Below are 16,405 nucleotides of genomic sequence, written 5' to 3' on the forward strand. Positions count from 1 at the left end.
CAAATAACTAATCAAATCATGTTCTCATGGGTGGGTTTCAGCTCTCTAGCACTGATGAATATCAAAGAGAAGTTTCAAAATGTTTACAGGTCAGATAGAGGCAATGCAAGTGGTCTCACAAAGGCAGCAGTTGCCATTACAGCATGATTGTGCAGAAGGACCAATGTGCTCGGTCACAACAGCCACATCAGCTCCAAATGAACTTTCCCCCAACTCTCCTGGAAAAGCACCTTCTCACTGTGTCCCTGCCACAGGGAACACCTGCACACACATCCATCTGTAACCCCAGTGCAATTCCAATTGCTGCCCTTGAACTCTTCTTCAGCCCCAGGGGTCTCCATGACCACCACAGGGAGGACAGCAGCTAAGGCTCACCCAGCTCCTCTCTGGAGAAGCAAATCAAAGTCCAAATGGTTTCCCTAAAGGGCACCTGCCAAACCTCTGTGCAGGGCCTGGGAGCGACACAAGGAAGGAAACAGCAGAAGGAAGATTTTGTTTGCTGCCAGGAACCAGAGCCCAACCTCATGGGTGTGGGGAAGAGCATTCCTGGAACAGGCCATGGGGTGATAATAACCTTCAAAGGAGCTTCTGTGAAAGAGATCATAGAATGGTTTGGGTTGGAAGGGACCTTTAAAGAACACCTAGTTCAACTCCCAGCCATGGGCAGGAACATCTATCCCTAGATCTGGTTGCTCTAAGCCCCCTCCACGCTGACTTTGAGCACTGGTGGAGCAGAACTGCTTGCTTCTTGAGGGACAGACTCACAAATTTGTGACAAGAAGGTGGGCAAGTGAAAGGCTGATGGCTTGGGTCAAATGGGAGGAGTGAGAAAACAAGAAAACTGGGTCAGGAAGAGTCTGTGTGACTCAGCCAAGTGCTTGCACAGCAGGAGCATGGAAACCTCCACATTTAAGAGCTTGCACACGCAAATGCAATATTTTACAATCCAACAGCACTTTTAAAGTGCTCCAAGTGCTTCATAATTGTTAATTAAGCAACACTACTCACAAATCAAAAGCATAAGACTGAGATTTAGCTATGTCAATTTTTAACAGTAGGATAGCTATCATGGTTTAACCCCAGGCAGAAACTCAGACCCACACAGCCACTAGTTCACTCTGCGATCACCAGTGCAATGGGGGAGAGAATTGGAAGGGTAAAAGTGAGAAAACTCATGCACCGAGTTTAAAAACAGGTTCATAGGTAAAGCACAAGCTGCACACATGCAAAGCAATACAAGGAATTTACTCCCCAGTTCTCACAGGCAGGCAGGTGTTCAGTCATCTCCAGGAAAGCAGGGCTCCATCACATGATGGTGAGATGAGAAGACAAACACTGTCTCTCCGAACATTCTTCTCTTCTCCCAGTCCTATACACTGGCCATGCTTCCATATGGTCTGGAATATCCCTTGGACATTTGAGCTCAGCTGTCCCACCTGCATCCCCCTCCCAACTCCTTGTGTCCCAGTCCTGCTCACAGGTGAGAAGCAGAAAAGGCCTTGGCTGCGAGTAAACTCTGCTCAGCAGTACCCAAAACATCCCTGAGTTACCAACAGCTTCCAGAGCAAATCAAAAACACAGCCCCATATTAGCTACTACACAGAAAAATAACTCTACTCCAGCCAAAACCCACACAGTAACTTTGGGAACAAAAGCTACTTTTAAGCAGTCACATACCCCCAACTCCTGCCTCGCAGAGCCCGGGCTGTGTCCCACAGCCAGGCAGCGCAGCACACTCTGAAAGAGGCCGGTGTTGAGGATTTGAACCCAGACTCCTGTTTCAGGAGGATTTGAACCCAGACTCCTGTTTCAGAGCGTGCCCGATGCCTCGCGCACGGCCAGCGATCCGACCCCGCTCCAGCCGGCTCCCTAAGCCGTGCCTTGATCGCCAGCCAAGCCCCACGCAGAGGTAATCTTACCAAAGGAACACCAGTACGTGGCTGTAAAGTGGGATTTTGTGCTTGACTTGTGTTATCTGCCTCCTCTTGCACTTTGGCTGCACAAATTATCTTCAACAATTTCATCTTAAAGCTCGTGTTTTACAGTACTGATTTCCCTTAAAAGTATATTTTTTTAAAATTTGCTTTTACTAGTTCATGCACATTTGCCAAGTTTCAACAGAAGACTTCTTTCTGAGCTGCCTAATTTCAAATTCACCTTTACATACAGCTTAAAAGGGGGAAAAAAGTCATCACAAGTAAGTGGGATGTGATGCTTAACATCAAAGTTTATTCAAATACACTTTAACAGTATCAGATGAGGGTCAAGAATCATGAATTTACTCTGCAACATGGGAGAATTAGAAAGAAAAAGGATGAATCCTAGCCAAAACTTGGAAATATGTATACTCCTGATTAATACAAGGCTACTAGGAAAAAGCAGATGTGAAGTCACACCTTGTTTTATTCAAGGGAAAAGCCAAAGTGTACAAGAGCCAAAAAGAATTTATTCTATGCAGTGGCAGACTCTGAAATACAGCAATATTACTCCTTCAACATTAATAAAACATGTTGTATACACAGCTTTTTTCTTTTCAGTCCTTGAAACCCGGCCAAGTCATAAGCTTTTTATGGGAACATTGAAATGAATGTTGATCAGAGCCATACCCATAAGAGTTTTAAATTTTACCACCACTTAGAGGCAAGGGCTTCCCCCCAGTCGCTCACGCATCTGCAAATCTGTACATCTTTGAAAAGCCTGACAAACTAAAAAAAACTCATACACCCTCCATCTATGAAGATACTGAATTTCCCTCTTGGATTACCAGCTGAACTCAGGCCTTGAAAGGATTGTGAACTCCTCCACCCTCTAAAATCAAGTTCCTCAAAGGCAAAATTTTACATTTTATAATAAAAAAATAATAGCTACTTGGTAAGTGAAATTAGAGCACCAGAGGTCACCTCATTACCAGGAACACTATATTCTTTTCCCCATTCCTTCCCATATTCATCAGCATCTGTTTTTTCCAAGGCCTAAGCTTTATTTTTCAAAAAGTTAACACTGGCTCATAAAAACACAATTAATTTGGAAGTACAAGGCTCCTGGCACCCAGACAAGTAGTTGATCATTCAGTTGTCGCATCTAATGTGATAGAGCTTCAACTGACTTGGAAAACTTTACAAAATAAGGGGCTTCTTCCTATCTAATTAACATAGCAATGAAATTTAACAGTCTGGCATGGAAATTTCTCTCCAGCATTATGTTTTTGAAATAACTCATTTACTCCCACAGTCTAGAAGACCTTTTACAACACACTAAACAGTAATTTGCCCTTTCCAGCTTAAAAGGTTCAATTTGGAATCCCAAACCAACCAGGGCAGCAAAGATGCTGCACCACAAGACTGCACAAACATCTACCTACCCTGCATGCTTTTACATCTATTCTGTAATTGTACCACTAAAATCTACGTCCATTGCAATATATAATTTTTTTATTAGGTGCACAATGCTTTAAATTTAACAGGGAAATGGACAAAAAGTACACAGGCTACATCCAAGTAGGTCTGTCTTTCAGGTCCCTGGGCTGGGAACTTGTGTTGTTTGTATACTATCCTGATTTATGTTTATTTAAATAATGCCAAATATTAGTTTTAAATTTACAGTGATTGCTTTATAAGATATCTCAAATACTATTGGGATAAAGAGCTTACACTAAACAAAACAGTTTGTTTATACTAATAATGCATCTCATAGGAAATACTTAAAATCCCACATGTTCAAAGCAGGACAAAATTACAGCCTATCTTTCCACAGAGAGTTGCTATCTCCTGCTACCAAGAGCCAGAAGGACCACATGCAGATCACAAGGCCCCAGAGTTCCAGTCAGGAGAGGCTGGTCTGCAGAACTTCAGTAAAGCTGAAAGTGAGTTTTAATGCTATCTTAAAATAACCATTCACACATGCAAACCAATTACTGGTGCAGGTACTTAAGTGTGAAAGCAAAGGCAGAGCAACACGTTGTCCCACTCTGAAGTACACTAAATATTTACACGTTCCTATAAAGATGCCTCTGCATATCCAAATCCTGTATTTTGTACTCTGGAACTGTGGTTGTACAAGGACTAGCAGAGCAAAGCCCTCCTCTACAGCTGATGTTCTTGTGTGCTGGGATCAAAAATTGAAAGTGGATGAGATAAATACTTAAAATCATGGATCCATAGTGAAATCTTCTCAGCACACTTAACAGTCTCTTGCGTCCAGTGGCTGCACAAATTTTCTCCTCTATAGATAGACTGAGAAAATATTCCCCCAGTTTGCACACAAATGACAGCAGGTCAGTTTTGAAGGGGAAAGAAGGAGAAAAGCAGCACTCAAAACTCTAAGGATTATTTATGAACAAGCTGAAGCCCTATAAACTTGGCTACTGAAGAAAGACAATCCTCTCTAGCTTATGCCAAGTGGGTCAGACAGAGGAAGAACCTCAGCAGTCTTCAAAGTCAAAGCAGATGGGGAAGTGAATAAGTACCCATGTGAGCAAAGAGGAAACAAGATTCTACTCATTTTAGCTTGTTTCAGAGCTTCAGTTTTCTAGATACCATTGACTGACATAAGCAGAGGAGCTCACTTCTGTAGCAAGTATTAGAATTGAAGAGTAATTATTTAAGACTGCTATAGATGCAAAAAAAAAAAAAAAAAAAATAGAGTCCCAGTGTGTGCAGATTGAGGATGTTGCTCAGCTCAGTAGGAGGGAAGTAGGTGAAGTGGAAGAAAGGCTCTAAGAGGCAGAGAATGGGAGAAATCTTCCTTGCTTTGTAGCTATGAAAAAAACCTCTTGGGAGTCTTTATCATTAGTGTTTCAGTATCAGAGATATAAATATTTATGTAGCTGTAAAGTAGGCTCTACTTTAGAGTTAATTGTAGCTCTAATTAGTGTGTTAAAAAAAACCACATAAACTTGAAAGTACATTTTTTACCCTTTTTGAAATAAAAAAGCAGCAGTCCACACATGCCACAGAATGACCATACATCACATTCCTTAAAAAGCTGAAGCTGACCTCTTGGTCCTTTCTCAGGCTTTACATCACCAGACAAGATCTGGGCCAAGACCATTTCCATACACAGGGATGCATCTCTGTCTCAGGCTAACCTCATCATCCAAGTGGCGAGACCTAAAACCAGCTCATCTCCCCCGGGGTCATGATTGTGGAGCTGGGAATCCCTCCATCTGCCTCAGCAATATAAAAACATCACTGCCTGCAAAATAAACAACACATGAACCACAGAACAATTGCCCCTCCAGTCAATGCTGTTCATGCCACCCACCAAGGGCTAATAACTTTTTAAGAGATCCTTCCCCCTAAAAAATACATCATACTTTGAAGAAAGACTTTGTGCAAAGTGACAACACACAACTTCTTTTCAATCCATCCCAAGGAAGAACTCCCTCTCCAAATTTCTGGGAGTTTTGCAATCAGACAGAGCAGACCTTGAAGGATCACAGAAATACATTGAATGAAGAACTTTTAAACTGAGCTGGAAACAGTGGAAGAAGGAGCATTCAGTGCTGCAGCTTGCTAGGGAGACACAGAAGCCAAGGACATGCTGAGGATATGCTCATCTTCCAAAGAAAATACTGCTAAGAGAAACAGGAATCCTTCCACCACTAATTTTAGGAGGTGGCTGCTGAGCTGCATCAGCTATTCCACTGGTGTCGCCATGGGTGTTTTCTATCCAAGACTTCTGCTGGAAGAGCCAGAGCTGCAAAACTTGTAAGAAAACTCAACAGAAAGAGGCACAGAGGGGTTGAACAACACCAACCCACTTTGGATACACACATCTTCACTTATGCAAACTCAAGTGATCTGATATCCAGGGTGGGTCATGTGGGGCACAGTCAAGATAGAAATATGCATATTGTCTTTGCTTGTTTTTCTGTGCGTGTAACTATAAATCAAGAAATTTGCTAAAATGAGAGGTATGAAGGAGAGAAGAGAGAGGATGTGCTGTGAGTAACAGCAAGGAGGGGGAACTTCAAACTCTTTAGCTTTTTTTCCTATTACTATTTATCATACATGCTGAAAAGTTAACTACCTTGCTTTAGGTAACTTTTTACCATGACAGCTATTCCTTTTAGCAGATATATCATCATTCTCACTGCAACTTCAGATGCTTTAAGATGCAAAGGAAGGACTCTCCTGAATCCCTCTCCCCATTAAAAAAGGTCCAAACACATTAACCTTGAAGGACCATGCAAAGCTGCATCTGCTGAAGTCAAACCTTTCTCTGCATGCTAGTGTAGTTGGAGGAGAAAATAAAAAAGATATACAAGGTAAACTCATGCTGGCTTTTTTAACAGCATCTGCACGAAAAGGATTTTTTCCTATACAACATGTACAGTTGACCTGGGGTAACACTGCAGTGTGGGGAGTTGAAAAGGGATCACCTGATGAAACAGAAATACCTCCCTCCAAACTATATTGCAGGAATTCCAGCCAAGCACCCTAACCACAGCAAACAGTAAGAGCTTTCTGGAACAGCACACGTTCTGTGTCAGCAAAGCAGCATTAATACAAAACTCAATTCAAATAAAGGAACATTGACCCTTCGGAAAGGGTAGGCCTTCATCAGGCTCTTAGCACACCAAAGACCACCAAAGATACTCCAAGCACTGCAAAAAAATTATTATATAAAAAGGAGGAAAACAATGTCAGCCTTGTACATGTTTTGTTGCTGAATAATGACAGTGTTTACCTTCCCAGCCTAACACATTACTGCTTTGGACCCAACTTTAAAAGAGAGTACGTGACAGAATTAATTATGCCCTTTCCTCTTAAGTACCATTCCCTGGTTATTTATTAGTTCAGTCTGCATATATTCATAGATGTGTCTAATATATAGTGTTAAAAGGACTTAAAACTGATCCCTAAATACTCCCTTATTTGCAGAGTCCTCTCCATCCTCTGTACAGGCAGTGGCATCAATAAAGAGAGCCTCAGTCTGTAAATTAGTCACTGCTCAAGCAGCTGAGGGAGACATGGGGGAAGCTCAAGCACAATGCAAAGGTACGTCTCTAGAGCAATGCAGTGCTGGATCCCAAGCAGCAATCTCTCTCAGACATGCTCTCAGAGGGTTTTGCTGAGGACTTTTCCACCTTTTTGGCTCACTCACAGTTTGGAGTCCACCAGCCCATCCCCATGTGTTTCTGGAAGAGACAACATCTACTCCACATAAAATACCCTGAGTTCAGCACTGGCAAAGGAATGGCAGATAGATAAACTCCAATGAGCTACCTAAAAGAAAAACTAAATGGAACTCAAAAGCCTCCCTGCACTTGTCTGTCTTCATTATTCTAAAGTCCTCCCTGAAGAGGGATAAATACCAAGGAAAAGCAGATAGGAGAAGACTTCTGGTTTAAGACAATCAATTTTATTTCACCAAGGTCCCTCCTCTCAAAGAGAGAACCTGCCATGCTGACCATTCACTGGGAGGAGATGGAAAAGAAGAGAGGGTGGGTACTGCAGAAAGCAGAGACAGGAGAAAAATTAAAAGCCTTTCACAGACACTTTGCAAAGAGTAGCAGCAGTTTTGTCAGGGTAGATGTTAGGATATTATATTCCCTTGTGAACACTGCAGTTGCTTTTGGCTTCATCCAGGATCAACAAGCAACTCCAACTAACACATAAAATTAAGTGTATGCCTAGGGATTAACTTCTTGTCTTGCATCAGAGGTCAATCAAGTCTTCTCTCCACCACAAAGAAAAGCCCAATACATTTTGGTACAGCAGCACTTTTAGCTCTTCCACCCATTATCCATGGCACCACAGCACTGGATTTGTGCTCAGAATGCCCCAAAGATAGACAAAATTTAGAAAGAGACAAGACCAGGTGCTTTCAGTCAACACTCAGATCCTGTCAAAGACCAATTATATGGAATCTGCATTTTAGAGGTGTATATGAGGTTCAGAAGATCAAAGGAGAGGTGTTAATTTTGTTCATGTTCTCCTGTATTTTGGGCTAAAAAAAATACAAAACTCTCAAGCTTCTTATGATTTTTCCGTATTAGAAGCTCCTGCCTAAGGATAAGAGGGAAGAGAAAGGGATGGAGGAAGAGCAATTGTATCTAAAAACCTGGAAGCATGAAGGTTGCATTTTATAACAAAATGAACAAGTTTATTTTCCAGTGGGGAAAAAAAAAGCAGAGCAACTTTTGAAAAAAAAAAAAAAAAATTGATGAGATTATGCAGTAATATGCAGATATAACCTGTATTTCATTATTCTGCATGATGTCCACTTCATCTGATTAAATGAATAAATGAGGTCCTTATGTCATACAAGAGGCATTACCCCACTTTTGTTTACAACATCTTTCTAGCCTTTAACCACAGCACACAGAGCACAGCTGGCTGGCAGCTCAACATTTCAACCCAACATGCAAAAGAAGTTAAGATAGGGGAAGTGATTCTAAAAAAATCCACAGGAAAAAAATCTTGCTTCACTTACCTAAGCAAAGTTGTCATTAGAGAGTTTTCCAGTAATAAAATCTAAGAAAAAAAGCCTGAAAAAAACATAGAACAAGGCAAAGTTTTAGTACATAGGATATTACTCTCACTCATATTTTTTTCTTGGGAATTGGAAAAGTTTAAGTGATTTAAAGAAAAAGTAACTTCATTCCATTAGTTGCCTTTTTGATAGTTATTTATAACAAAAAGCTCCTCCTCAGACAGCAATGTATCAGAAACAATAGGGCAGATTTTTCACTGCTGCTGCCAGCATTATACCAGTGCAATTCCCTAAATGTCAATCACGTCGGGTTGCAATAAAACTAGTGTTATCCAGCAGACAAGTCAGGCCTAAGGCAATTAGCTCAACTGCCCCATTTAGACTTTCAGTCACCTCTCCCTCCCACTGAGATGGATTATCAGAAAGTTTGGACCAAGTTGTGGGGTGGGAATCAAGGAGTCACACATGTTCACACACAGAGTAAGGCTGAAGAAGGTGGTCAGAAACAAAAATGCTGCTTATAAAAAAAATACCCTAACCACCCCAAAGCTAATTGAAAAGGCTGAGGTAGAATAACACATACCAATATTAAGAAAGCTGGGAAATACAAGACCTCATTATAGGCAAAAAAATTCCAAAGCAAAGTACAAGTTATTGGCAAAAATGGCATGTGGCCATGACAGGTTTCACCAAAATCACTGCTACCAAAAATCCCAAAAGCTTGTTGAGACTCATGAATGCAGACTGGAAGGGGAAAAAAAAAAAAAGAAACCACACACCCAAACTAACTGAATATGGATGACTGCAAGCCTCCAAATCAAAGAAGGAGTTGACCACTGTTTAGGAGGAAGAAATCACTGCTTGTTCCAAGATTAAAAACTTATAATTCTGGCCCCAGCTGAAGCACTATCATTCACTAATCTGCTGCAATTTAGTCGGGCTGATCCCCCGCTCAGACAGACGGGGCATTATCAAAAGTTCCTCCATTCATTTTGCTTCCTGTTAGGCAGTGAAAGCCCCTTTTATACCCTCCTAAAGCCAGGGAAGACTTTCCGATAGAGAAGATAAGGTAGCTGGATTTATTCATGAGAGGAGGAAGCAAGTTGTACAGGCTGATTACAGCTGCTCCAAAGCTGAAAACTAGAGGTTTGGAGAAGAGAGGTAGAAGATGATGGATTTCTTATTAAATAAGCATTACATCACTACCATTATTATTAGAAGTAACATTAACTCTCCTGATACTCAACTACAGAACTGAGATTTTACTCTGAACTTGGCATCATCAAATATGCACATGTGGTTAAATAATTTAAAAATACACACACAAGGCAGAATGTGGTATTTTTCTGGAGATTGAGTAAATAAGTTTTTTAAAAATAGAATACCTAAGACCAAAGGATAAACTAGCCAGAGTCAGAGGGAAGACACTAAAAATGGCCTCCAGATTGAGACTGTTCATATAATCATTTTCAGGGTCAGATCTTGTTCTTATTGTTGACATGAGCACTCTCAGACTTCAATGGGGTAGGACGGTGATTTCCACATTACTTAACATGTGTCAGCAATTTTGAACAGTTGCTTTGCAGATTCTTAGAGTAAACCAAGCAAAACCTCACCAGTGAGAGCCCAGTACAGTATTTGGTGGATGAAAAGCTGTCTGGAAACTCTATCAAGTCTCTGAAAAACACTCTCCCATTAATGTTCAAACAATCTGGTAGAGTTAGAATAGTTTTTAAATGCAACAAGATGGGAATGCAAACAAAAACACATTTCTCAAGTTTAAAGAGGTTGAGCCAAAGCAGCAAAGCTGTACCAGAAATTAGGGCTAACAATGATGGTTGTAGGGGTAAACCCTGCCTCTTCCTTCCCCTCTCCCAGACTATTCTTCTCTGAACGAAGGAGTAAAATAAACAAGAATCAAAATATCCACAGCAGAAAATCACAAGCAGCTTTAAAAGAAAGAAAATAACTCAGCTATACCTCATCATTACTCCATTCAGTCCAAACACACATTGAATCTTTAACTGTTTTCTCCTCTGACAATGCTAAATGAGATAAAAACAAGCAAAAATTATATAGATATATATTTAATATACTATTATATGAGTGGGAAAACTTAAAGGCACCAGTTTGAATTAGACAAGGATGGAGTGTAAATCTCTGTTGGGCAGAAAGAGGGAATAATCAAATCTAGAACAGCATGAAGACCCAACAGTGATGGTTCACAGGTCACCACAGGGAGGGTGAAGTATCAATGGTACTTATGTAAATGGAGACAGGTTGATCAATTAACTCTTGCCTAGCAGAATACTCATATGCAATCAAACAGCATCAAGCTACAACAAAATCCAGAGCTTATTTTGATCCACCCTCCTCCTTTAGGTTATTTTATATATACTAGACAAAACTTGAGCACAAACTGTACAGATCAGTTTGCCCTGTGGTCACATTATTTCTTCTCAGTGATCAAAGAATCAGGGAATGAGGAGACAGCAGCCTCTTTTCTATTCTTACTCCAGCCTGCATCTCTGCAGACACATCCACTTCAGGCAAAGCTCAGCTGACACCCCCTCTCCCCACTTTGTGCTGCAGTAGGATCTTGCCTGTTGTAACCACCAACTTCAATCATAAACTACAGCAAACTCTGCAAATGCTCAGTTTAATGGGTATCTCAGAAAAAGCTGCCAAGTCTCAGATTCCTCCCATAATAAATAAGGTAATATTATTGCTCCCCTATCTTCACAGACACTCTGCAACACAAATCTGAAGGGACAACAAACTGTTATAAATCTCCAAGGCACAAAAGCAATTTTACATGTTTATTTGCAGTTTCACACTATGAATGAGGACAAACTTATCAAAGCACAAAGGATGTTTCCTACAGTGGGAATGTCATAACAGGATGACAAGACAGCCTGCTTGTTCTGCATGTTTGGTAAGATTGTTGGGTCTTTCTCATCACAAAACCACTCTTGTTACACCACTATTTAATTAAAACCAAGCAGAAGCCCACCCAAAATTTCACACTTGTTTTAAGGTCCAAGGAAACCACAAGTGGCAAGTTAGAGCTTATACTGCATCACAAGGAAATGAAGAGGTATGAAGGAGATTTTCCTTGGTATTTTCAGCTTCACAAAAACCCAAGTGCAGCAATGTTACAGGTGATGCAAGGGAGTCAGACCAAGTCTGAACACTCTTCCTCCCACTCAAGCTGACAGACTACAGGAACACCACAACCAGAGCCCAGGCCCACTGGTACAGTGCTGGATACAACTCATTTTGTTCAGTGAAAATATGACTCTACACATATAACAATTTCAGGAAAGCCAAAAAAAGAACAGGCTTACTCGGGTCCTTCTGCAAAGTCAAAGCTGGTTGTTGTGATGATGCCAGGGTTTGGAGGTCAGTTTGGGTTTTTTTTTTTAATAACCCCAAAACCTAAAAGTTCCTACTTTTAAAGACCACCTTATGTTTCTCACGGGCCTGGGTATGGATATACAGATGCCCAGTTTCTAGCATCTGTACTGTCAGTAATTACACTTGGACTAGCTGTGACTGAAGGCAATGGAAAGTTTCAATAGTAGTTTCATTGTCACACAAGTCTGCAATTCCAGATTTCTGCACACATTGCAAGGGGCATGGGGCATTACTAGTGGTTGTTAAAGGTGGCTGCAGCAGTGTTTAGAGAGAAAAGTCAGCAAAGAAATCCAAAATTCGGAGAGCAAACCCTGCACATTCAAATCAGACTTTGCAAACGCATGATGCACTGCAAGAGAAAGGATTTTCCATCTCATCTCCAAGCACACACTGCAGTGCCAGGAAGGTTAGAGGACTGCCAGAGCATGCACAGGAGGAGATTTGTCTGCAAACAGCATAAACAGCCTTGACTAAATTCTTGTAACCAATTAAGCAACAATTCTCCACTGAGAAAACAGCATCTCCCAGCTCTCTGACTAATCCTCAATTCCTGCTTCTTGAGCTGGCTTTAGATTTTTCAGTCTTCCATTTTTCTTCAGAAGCAGAGGACAAATGGATGCCAGTTCTGCAGACAGCCTGGTTGCAAGGCTTTCATTTGCCTTTTAAAGACCATCAGTACTCAGAAGTGACTTAACACTAATGAGCTTTCACCAGCAAGTCTGCAAACATTAATACATGTGAGTAGGCATACTAAATCCGCTCAAATTACCTATCTGCAAGGCTCTCCTCCAGCCTGGACTGAACTTCAAGCCAAGGAATGATGAAACCTGGAAGGTAACTATGGATTTTCTCTCATCTGCATCCCTTTGTTAAGCTACTCAGTGATGCTAAGCAGAGGCATTACAAATGTGCTAGTTCATCTCATGTAAAGGGGTGAGAAAAGGAAAAAGAGCCAAAATAGTACTTTCCTGGGAAAAAAAAGCTAGTATATTAAACTAAGTACTGCTACTGTTTGTAGAATGGCCTGTAAGAGAGATATAGCTGAAATTCCTTGAAATACAAGTGTTCAGTTTTTAAACTGCAAACAAGTCAATCTGACAAACCAGCTCAGTTAGGATTGCTCCAACAAAGCCAAGGGTCTCACCCCCCACCCTTTTCCTAAGTAAGCCAGCACAAGTTTCTGGCATAGGCACTGGTGTGTGAGATTTTAACATTCCCCTTTCCATAAACAATCATACATCAAGCTCTAAAAATTTGCTTCACAGAAATATTTGCTCTAGTAAAACTCAATTATTCTAATATTTGTATGACACATGCAGGAGGGGTACATAAAAAGATTATGGTGAGCTCATTTAAGAATTTAAACAAGAACTTGATAAAAAGGTTTTGAATTATTCACTCAGCTCAACTACTAAATCAGGCTTCCAAAGGAGTCTTTAAACAACAGCCCAGAAGATGCTGTATTTATAACAAAGAGGCAGCACTGAAGCCATCACACTGTCTCACACCACAAACCATTCATAATTACAGTGTAAATGCACACAAGCACTGTACCGTGCCTTGGTCACAATCCTGCCAGATTAACTGGACACTTTAAACATTTATACAAAAATTCCTGTCTGGAGAGGCAGCACCACTTCTGTCTAAATATCTTAAGTGCTGCATTTTAGACTAAGAACGAGCAATTTCTTCAAGAACATCTGAAACTGAAACACTCAGGAACAGTACTAAGCAAGATAGAGACAATCTTTTACAAGTATTTATTTACTTCTATACCAGTCCATTTGGACTGGCACCAAGTACTTTGCTTCATAGCCAAAATCAAGCAAAGACATCACCGTGCATCTCAGTTACAAATTTCCATGCTAGGTTTACACACAGCACAGCAATTTTCTCAATACTTGCTGCTCACACACACCCCAAACCTTTTTTCCAAACCTCAGGGCCCACTTGAAATAATGGCCATCTCTAGAGGGAGGAAAAGCAGAGGGCTTGGAAGAGATAACACGAGTGCTCCTTCACTTCTCTGCTACATACATCCTCTCACCACCTGCTTCCTTGCTCCCCATCCCTTTTTCTTCCACCTCGCAGGCTGCTCTTGGTAGTTCAGCTCCTTGAACATGAGCCAAGATTTTCTCTCAAAATAACTACTCCAAGACCATTTCAGCAATAAGCATCACCCTCAGAAACATTCCCATCTGCATATCATCCTTCAGTCTCTCCTACATCAGTCTGCTCCCAAATGAATGCATGGGCTGGTGATACAAGGTCGTGAAGCTGTGGAAAGAAAAAAACAGCATACCCTCCCACTGCATCCATCCATGCTCCCAGAGCAAGGGCAGATGAGCCAGGCTCCCAATATAGCTGGTTCCAGGCATTTCTGGCAGCATTATTTTAATGACAGTATTTAATTTCCTTCAGCCATCTCATTGAGACAGCTCAAGTTAAGTATTAATGAAGTGCTTGAACACTCTCACTGTCTGGAGGAGACATGGAGTGTCACCTAACCAGCTGCTCAAGATTCACACTCAGCTGCTCTGGTCACCAACACAGCCAAGAAAAGGATTTTTACATCAAATGAGCTAAGGAAAGATTTGGGTGTGAGAAGCATGAGGCAAAACAACCACAGTAACAAATACCAGTGAGCCCTGAGCAGAACCAGCAGCACATCAATCTAAGACAACCATAATCCATTAAAAACAAATAAAACCTAAGAATATCTTGCCATTTCTGAAGAAATGGGGTTCGGATGGTTTTGTTTTGTTGTTACAAAGCCAAGGCAATGTAGCAGGGCCATCACCAACACATCTCCTGAAACTTTCTTATGTTTTTCAATCCTTTAAATTTAGATCAACATCCCATCTCCTCACCCACATGTTCTTACAAATCTATTTGAGGCACTAGTTTTCCTGGCTATAGGTAAGGCTCAACACCTGCACCACTGCAAATGTAATGATGGCAAAATACCATGGCTATTTGCAGACTTCCTGTTCATCAAATAATATTAGTGTACCTTTGCCTTGAGCAATTATTTACAGAACTAGAAATCCTGAAGCAACACTGGAGATCACAGAAGCATTCTGCTGTCCACCCCTCCATTATGCAATGATGCTTTGTGTTAGCTTTTGGAAGTACTCAGAGGGGAAAACAAAATCATCAGAATAATTCTTTATAAATCTGTCCAATGAAAATAAGAGGAAAAAAACATAATTCATTTAAAACTCTGCATTAGCTTACTCCAGTTGAGACTGGAAGGCATTTTACACTTCAGCTGGATTGGCAAATTCAACTTCAGGCTCCAATGCAAGCTTTAAGTCAAATTCCTCAGCAGAGTAAAACCCTTATTAGCCTGTCTTCACTGTAATTTTAAACTTACTTAATTCTGAGTATGTAATTTATGTTAAGAATAACCCATTTTTTTTTCAGAACGGGATATACTGCATGCAGAACTAGCCCCTGGCTAACACAGTTAAGGTTTCCCTTAAAGAAATAATTTTTTATATATTGACAGCAAAGGAAAAAAACACAGAAAGCTTAAAAAAAAAAAAAGCTTTCATAAATGCACCACAGATGGCTGTATTAATTCACGGAATATATCCCTAAACCACCAAAACCCGCCATGCAGCCTCACCTCAAACCAATGTTATGTGCTAGAAAGATGTTTGATCTATTTAAAAACAGACACTTCTTTTTCACCACTCACACAAGGAGAGAGAGTGGGGAGAAAAACAGCTGGTATTCCTACATTAAAAAATGAACAAGAGCATCCCTTTTCTTCTCCCATGCATTCCTCCCAATTTATGATTACAAAATAAAAAAATAAATTTAAAATAAAAATCACCATGAAAACACCTCGTAAGGACAACATCTCAATTTCATGTTCCACCAACAGGACAAAATTAACAATTTCTCTAGCTGAAATGAAAACAACTTCAAATCACTGTCTGAAATTTACAGAGTAAGTTTTAGAGTCCAAACTGTCAATGAACCTGGTCCACAACAGCCACCCACATCAACACAAGCAGTATTTACATCCTGTAGCCAACCTAAAGCTCAGAAACCTCAGTTACTATCTCTCCCAATCACAAAACATTCACTACGTATTTCCTGCATTATTTGCATGGTTACTTAGGTTTTGGGGTTTTGTTTGCATTTTTTTTTTTTATGGCCACAAAGTGAAAACCTAGTAAGATCTCCCACCCAAGCTCAAGAGGAAACTCCAAGTGAACTACCAGGGTGGTTTCCCACCCTCCTTCTGGCTGCAGTTTTGGGTTGTCCCCTCGCCTCCTACTCCTCTTTAAGAAGTAAAAAAATAGTTCATCCCCTATCACCCATCCCCACGCCTGCAAACCCACAAATCCTTTTTAGTGAAGCTAAAGGACACCCTGCCACAGCCTGTATGTATAATCTCAATAGGAGAGACAGGAAATATTTAAGCATTTGCCAAGTGAGTGATTTGAGAGTGAAATGCACACACCAGAGGAGCTGGACTGTGCGAAGAGTACGAGCTCAGGTCTGTGCCATGTCACAGGCTGGCATCAGAACACCA

General features: G+C 40.8%; 1 protein-coding gene across 12 annotated transcripts in view; it reads right to left on the bottom strand.

Annotated features, from left to right (window-relative positions):
- Positions 1–16,405, bottom strand: part of AKAP13 (A-kinase anchoring protein 13) — a 202,008-nt gene that overhangs the window by 173,117 nt on the left and 12,486 nt on the right. For 11 of the 12 annotated variants that reach the window (XM_085588368.1, XM_085588364.1, XM_085588361.1 and 8 more), the window contains exon 2: positions 8,440–8,494. The exons of the other annotated variant lie outside the window; for it this stretch is intronic. The gene's annotated coding sequence lies outside the window, so the exon portion shown is untranslated. The remainder of the gene's footprint in view (positions 1–8,439; positions 8,495–16,405) is intronic. 12 annotated transcript variants of the gene reach the window in all.

This window comes from Lonchura striata, chromosome 10 (genome assembly GCF_050655825.1).
Source record: "Lonchura striata isolate lonStrDom1 chromosome 10, ASM5065582v1, whole genome shotgun sequence".
Lineage (NCBI taxonomy): Eukaryota > Metazoa > Chordata > Aves > Passeriformes > Estrildidae > Lonchura > Lonchura striata.